At 45.4% G+C, this 7,630-nt stretch overlaps 1 pseudogene; it reads left to right on the top strand.

The window, feature by feature from the left end:
• Nucleotides 1-2,132: 2,132 nt before the first annotated feature.
• LOC129516102 (aspartate aminotransferase, mitochondrial-like) lies at nt 2,133-4,104 on the top strand (annotated as a pseudogene).
• The last annotated feature ends 3,526 nt before the right edge of the window (nt 4,105-7,630 follow it).

Genomic DNA, 7,630 nt, shown 5'->3' with positions numbered 1-7,630 from the left:
CAGGAGAAGTCACCCCATGCTCTCAGCATGAGGCTGCCTCCGATTTGTCCGAGCATCCTTCCATTCCTTTTGACAGTTTCTGTTTCAGGAAGGAACCTATAACCAAATTTTGGCCAACAGAGCTTTAGGGGGAAGTGTGCCAGAGATTCTGGGAATGTGTCCTCCTAAAAGAGAGCCATGGAAAGAAGCTTCTCTTCCTTAGTCTGTGATGACCTTTAATCTCATTCCTGGAATCTTGCTACTTGCAAGGTTGAAGCTTACACAAGGAGCAGAGTGGACCGAGAGAATCACAGAGAAACACAACCAATGTTCCGATAGACCACCCCTTCTGGAAGATGATAAATCTCCTTATTGTTTAAGCTGGTTGAAGCGAGGGTTCCTGCTTATTGATGTCAAATCATCCTAGTGATCCAATGATAAAAGGCAGCTGTGTTTTCTCCCTGTATTACCAATGAGGAAATTGGAACTGGAAGAGATGAAGGAAATGCTTTCAAATTTGTATGGTTCCTTTGGTAGAGTCAGGATCTGAACCCAGTGTGGCCAACTCCTAAGCCTGTTTTTCTAAATACACACAACTGGAGTTCCCAGGTGACACAGTTCATCTGACTCTCGGCCAGAAGGGTGTAGGCTGTGGACATGCATGTGGAGGGTTTTGATTCTCCAGGGAGCCCTCAATCCAGGGTGGCTGACACTTTGTCAGTGTGCCTGTCCTAGGGTTGATCTGATAAGGATGGTGCTTTTGGAGCCCAGGACGTTTAGGGAGAACCAAGGATTTAGGCGAGAACAAAAGAGGAGCTCACATGGAAGAATTGGATTTCTCTACATTATATAAAGACTCTACATTATATAAAGATTCATGCTTCGTGAGTCACCTTAAATGCCATTTTTCTCAGTGAGGGTTTCCTAATCCCAGGCTTGGTTGATCATTGTATTATATACTTTCATAGCGCCCTAAACGGCTTATACTTATCCCAATTATAATTAGGTAATTGCTTGATGTCGGTCTTCCCTGCAGACTGCAAATCCCATAGGCCTCTGTGCTTCCTTTTCTCTAACCCCACCTCCACCCAGCCATTTATTTGGTTTCCAGATGTGAATGCATCTGTCCAAAGAGACAGGACACCCCCAGGGGATGGGCTGGGCCTACAGGCAGTGCTGCAGGTGGCCAGGGTTCTAGGTCCAACGCCAGGCTGCAGGAGAAGGCAGGAGGGCTGGGGCATCCATAGGGAGCACACCACTGTGAGGGAGAGTAGAAAGGACATGGAAGGAAACCAGACGTGGACTTCATCTATTTCAAGATTTTAGCTAGAAATTCATATGTAGAAAGGAGGCATTTTGCAACCTCTTTACTGTCAGGACAGACAGACCCACACACAGAAGGGACTGGACCTTTCTTTTATTACTACCATGAAGTTACATAAGATTTTCTGGACTGGTTTGAACACTTAACTGTCATTTATCATTTATTTCCTATTGGCAAGAATGTTAAGAGAACCCCCCAAATAACCATTATGTATGAACTTTTGGCAAAATATAATCATTCCTTGGTATTGAGGTGATTTTGTTGGTGGTGGTGGTGATTTTGGCTCTTCAAAAGCCAAGTACAGTGCCTAGAACCCAGCATGTGCTCAATAAGTAAGTGTTCAACAGAGGAAGGAAATCGATCATTGACTGTACTTGATTTCTAGGCAGAACATAAACAGAAAGAAATGAGTTTATTTTAACAAAGTGCAAATGACTAAGGATGTTTCTACAAATGGGATTCCCTTCAACCAATATTGGCTGAAGAAGAAGGAAAAGTGCTTTTAGGAACTGTAAGGCTGTCAGGAGCACAGAGGAGGTGCAGGAACCTTTCTGTCGAAGGCCGGGGAGGGGGACCTACTGTTTCTCTGCTTCTTCATCATCGTCAGGTGTTTATTCAGTGTGTTCTCACAGTGTATGATCGGTATCCCGAGGTGTTCAGAAAGAGGTAGAACAAACAGTTTCTGTAGGAAGGAAACACCACAATCACAATGACCTTTTAAAGTCAGAATATGATCACATTAATCTGCTGCTTAATGACATCCCACTTGGGCCCTCTGCTCTGCCCTGCAGCTACCCACTGCCTTCTCCCTCACTCTGCTCCTCCTGCCATGGTCCTGCTGCACCCTGGTCCAATGTCACCCAGGGTCACCCCCACCTTCAGCCCAGGGCTTGCTGCTCTGGCTTCCTGGTGGACCTGTGTGGAGATGGGGCCCCCAGATCCCATCCCAGGGGTCCCAAAAGCCTTTAAGAGAGACACCAACAGCAAGAAGAGGCATCTATCTGGGAGTTGGAGCCCACCAGGGTGATAATGGAAAGCTTCATGTCCTCCTCATGTCCAAAAGGCAGAAGCCCAGATTATTAAAAAAAAAAAAAAAATTGTACCAAGAATAGCTGCCCATTGCAGAGTTTGCTGAATTTTGTTAAAGCATCAGCAGAGCTAGCCCTGGGTGAGAACAACTAAGTGTTGAAAGTAGCTGGTATGTCACCCTGAAGACCTCTCTTGAACTGGGGCCTTGAGGATTGGAGCCAATTTTCTGCAAAGATTTTTAGAGTTCAGCTGAGATGTCTTTCTGCCCAAATCGTCCTGCAGAAATCACACCCCTATTTTCAGGGACACTGCCACATAGCTGCAGGGTTATCAACACTATGACCCCGAGATGTGTGGCTTTGACTTCACAGGTGCTATAGAGGGTGTTTTGAAAACGTCACAGCAAAGTGTTCTCCTGTAGGCCTGTGCCCACAGTTCCATGGGAGTGGACCCTCACCCTGAGCAGTGGAAGGAAACAGCAACAGTGGTGAAGAGAAACAATCTCTTTGCATTCTTTGATATGGTCTCCCAAGGCTTTGGCAGTGGTGATGGTGACAAGGATGGTGGGCTGTACGCCACTTCATCGACCAGGGCATTAATGTTGGTCACCGCCAATCCTGTGCCAAGAACGTGGGCTTGTATGGTGAGCATGTGGGAGCCTTCACTGTGGTCTGCAGAGATGCTGATGCCAGAAGGGTGGAGTCACAGTTGAAGATTTTGATCATCCCATGTATTCCAACCCTCTAGTCAATGGTGCATGGATTGATTAGTCCTGACCTGTAAAAATAGTGGTTGCAGGAAGTAAAAGATGTGGAAGTAAAAGACTGTGTCATTAGCATTGACTAATGTGACATTAGCTAATGTTAATTTGCTGAGCTCCAGCCTCAAGAAAGTGGGCTCCTCCCCTAACTGGCAGCACGTCACTGACCAGATGGCATGTTTTGTTTCACAAGACCAGAGCTCAGGCAGGTGGAGAGGCTGACCCAGGAGTTCTCCATCTACATGACAAGGGCTGGCTGCATCTCTGTGGCAGGGGTCACCCTGGGCAAGATGGGCCACCCTGTCCATGCCATTGACCAGGTCACCCAGTTATTTCTCTGGTGGGAGGGAAAGACACAACCTTCCTGTCTTTGGCCTCCGCCGTTGTGAGCTTCACAAGGAGAAGGAAGGAGGGCAGCTGGTGGTGAGCAGGTCATTTCTTTGAACCCAGTACTTACACTCAAATGCTGAATGTGTTTCACAGAAAAGAACGTGTGGGGAAATAGGGCAGAGGCGGGTGTCTTATATTCTGTGGCTCAAAAACCAAAGTCCTGCTCATCCTTTAGCTCCAGCTGTTCCAAAAGAGTTTACACGTACAAGAGAGACACAGCCTCCCCACCCAAAGCCATCGATCACACCTTTGCAACATTCTAGCAGCTTTCACGGCAGCACCCGATGGTGCTGGGGACACCTCTGTAGATCCAGCAGGAGAGGAGCACCTACCAGAGGCCTTGTGGGCAGGGCTCGTCGTCACATTTGCAGTCAGGCTCGTGTTTGTCCTCCCGTGGTCCCGCAAGCTTATCCACAGGCCTCGTTTCAGAAATCCTGTTTCATGAAAACCAGCAGGTTTTCATGCCACTGCAGTGAAGAAAAGATAAGATGCCATTTCCTGTCTTATTTTGTAAAAAAAGAAGACGGTTCTTCTTTGGAGTACTTTGAGGAATTTTAATGTTCTTCTCTTTTCCCTTATCATTGCTGTTTTTTTCCTTAGGCGCAGAGAGATCTGTGACTAGCCTGGATTTTCATCCTGTTCTACCGCTTGGTTGACCATCAACCCCATCCTGTAGGGTTTACTTATTTGAAGAATGAAGAACATGATTTACAGCTCCTCCCCTCGCCTTTCTCATCAGAGAGTTAGCAGAGGGAAGGCAACTCCACTCTTGGTGCAGCATCCTCTTCAGTGAGTGTGTGTCTCCTGCCGAGATGTCGCCTGTGCCCAGCTGGACCTCTTCCGTCATTCAGTGTGGCGGCGCGGTCCCTCATCTCACCTCACGAGTGGGCGATGCAGGCCACAACCAGGAGGGTGGATATCTGGGCTTTGGTGTTAACCTTTGTCTGCTGCCAGCTGGGCGCAGGCTTCACCCTTTGGAAAGATAACTGCCATCTACTCCAATCATGTAGACTTTTTTGCAGCCTGATTTCTCTGATAAAAATAAAGTTACTGGGGATGCCTGGATGGTCTCTGCCTTTGGCTCAGGGTGTGATCCCGGTATCGTAAGATGGAGTCCCACATGGGGCTCCCCACAGGGAACCTGTTTTCTCCTTCTGCCTATGTCTCTGCCTCTCTCTCTGTGTCTCTCATGAATAAATAAAATCTTGAAAAAAAAAAAAGAAAAATAATAAAGTTACTGTAGGAGTGGCTCGGTGGCTCAGCCCTGCCTTGGGCTCAGGTCATGATCCTGGGGTCCTGGATCTAGCCCCACACTGGGGCTCCTGCATCTCCCTTCACCCACCCCGTTCATGCTCTCTCTCTCTCTCTCTCTCTCTCTCTCATTTTCTCTCATAAATAAATAAAGTAAGTAAGTAAGTTACTATAGACCTGGGGGAAAAAAGCATCTTGCTTCCCAGAGGATAAAGAGAACCATCTTCCAGCCTATGTGCTCTACCTAAGTCACCAGGCTTTTCTCAAGGCTCTGTCTGCCCAGATCTCTGCCTTTCAACCTTACCAGTCTTTGCATCAAAGAATGGAATGCTTGATTCTCCTGTCCTGTCCACACATTTATGTCTTCCTGAGGTGACCTCACTGTCCCTTTTACCTAGCTAATGCCCACTCAGCCTTCAGAGGTCAGATCAAACTTCATTTATTCAGAAAACCTTCCTGAATCCCCTGGAATGGGTCCAATTGCCCTGCCATCTTTTCATGCAAGCTCGATGCTCCTTTAAAACTACTGATCCAAAGAGTAATTAAGTAAATGGACAATTGTAGGTTTAACATTCGTCTCTCCTCTAGAACTCAGACTTGAGGAAAACAGGCATGTCTCTCCTATCCTTCTGAATTCCCAGGTCCTAAAATATGTATTTTTGTTGTTGTTGTTGTTGAGGGAATGAATGAATGAATGTCAAGGACAGTTATGCCCTTATACTCTCCTACTCAGGTTTCTGTTGTGGGCTTTGCATACTCCATCCATCCTATAAAAGTCCAAGGTGTTCAGGGTTCTGTTCCCGAACCTTTATTTTTCTCTTTTTACTTTACCTTCCAGGGAGATCCCAAAGCAGCAGGTGCCATGTTTATGTTCATGATTCTGCCAAGAGCTCTCTGTAGAATCCTCCACCCTCAGAATAACCGCCTCCCAGACATCCTCACATTGACCTCGTACAGGTATCCACATTTCAATTTTGATGCAAGCCCCTTTGTAAAAAGCCTTGTTTGGTTACTGTCATAATTTCACATCTTACTTCCTCCCTCACCTTTCTCAACAACCAGCAACTCCTGAATGCAGGCCTCTCTTCTTGATGGCTGGGCCTTTGGACAACTGGATTCAAACATTATGAGAAAGAGTTTAGGGAAAGATGGAATGGGGGCTTTTCATGTGGGAGTCACACGAGGTAATTATTCCAGGAAGCTTTATTTCACTTATTCTGTTACTGTATTATATTTCCACCAGTGACTCAGATGACAAAACAGCGTGAAATATTCATGAAGTTTGTGGAAGATAAATTCTCAAGCTTTTGATTCAAGAGAAATTTAGCACTTTGGAAAGGTGCAGAAGCAGAATACAATTAAATCAGAGGAAAAGCAGAGGACTGCAGAAAGGGGAGAAATTTAAGATGGAAAAAGGAACATTTGCTGTAAGTGAACATGGCTATCAAACATCAAGAACAAGAGAATGGAATCCTAGTAGACAGTGGATTTAAATTAGTACTCTAGTACCACACTTTCAAAGCTAATTTGCTTCTAATTGTAGAGACTCTATAAGGTGCATGAGGAGGAAAAACCAATTGGTGGAGTGGAAAGATCGCTGGTCCAAGAGTCTAAAGACAGACACTCAAGTCATAGCTCTTCCATATGATAAAATTTCAGTAGAATCGGAAGTCATTAGACTCGGCTGAAAGCTGAGAGGTCATTCAATCCAGACTTGTCACCAAAAGGCAAGGGAATGGAGCCCACGTATGTGAGGGGCCCCCAAAGCCACACCACAGGAAGTGGCAGAGAGAGCGCTCTGACCCCGTTGTCCCCCCAACCTGGCTACTTCACTGGCTTCTTGCTCAAAAACAGGAGATGCTATTTCTCCACAAGCCTTTAAATATACAATGTCAGTGGAAATATAGTTAAAAGGAGCAGTCACTGGCTGCCCTCATTTATGAAGCAATGCTGATCAAATTAAAAATAGCAATTATCATCAAAATAAACCATTTGACTTCCTCCACTTCTCCAGAGCAGTTGGAGAGACTAGAAAAGACCTGAAACAGAGCCAGAAAACCGAGGTGCGGATGGTGGTGTACCAAGCTCTGAGGAATAATTAGGGACACTATTTTCTCCAATGACTCTTTATTAAGCATGTATTAAGGCACTCAGGCAGGTGCTGCAGGGATTCGGAAAAGACACACCTCAAATTGAACACCAATAAAAAATAAATTTATTAAAAAAAAAAAAAAGACACACCTCAATGGAGCCTCCCAGCGAGCAAGAGGAGGCGGCCAGGACATTCACTAAGGTGACTTACCTGTGGCAGAAATAGGTTCCAGGCCCAATGGGTCCCCAAGGAAGGAAGGGCAACGTCTCCCTTGGGAGAGCCACGCACAGCAGTCATGTTAGATCAGAACTATGTGGAGAAGCTCTTTAAGAGCGACCACCCTGAATGGTGCTCAAAATGGGGAGAGAGAATGAGCTTACCTTGCTGTAGCATCAAAAGAGGTAAAGTGTCTTTACATTGAAAGTTACTCCAAAAATTATTTGCTGTAGATGCTGTTGAATCTTTTTGCTTTAATTTTTTAAGAAGATTTTATTTATTTATTTATTTATTTATTTATTTATTTACTTATTCATGAGAGCCACACAGAGATGCAGAGACATAAGCAGAGGGAGAAGCAGGCTCCCCATGGGGAGCCCAATGCAAGACTCGATCCCAGGACCCCAGGATCACTCCCTGAACTGAAGACCGACCCTCAACCACTGAGCCACCCAGGCGTCCCTGAATCTTTTTTCTTAAAAAAAAAAAAAAAAAAAAAAAAGGTTATGATCTGACTGAGATGGCTTAACTATGTTAACTAAGGTTTTCAAGACTCATTCAACTCATAAAATGCTATTTTTACAAAAAC

Source organism: Nyctereutes procyonoides, unplaced genomic scaffold (genome assembly GCF_905146905.1).
Source record: "Nyctereutes procyonoides isolate TBG_1078 unplaced genomic scaffold, NYPRO_anot_genome, whole genome shotgun sequence".
Taxonomy (NCBI): Eukaryota; Metazoa; Chordata; class Mammalia; order Carnivora; family Canidae; genus Nyctereutes; species Nyctereutes procyonoides.
This window is presented reverse-complemented; position numbering and strand designations above follow the sequence as displayed.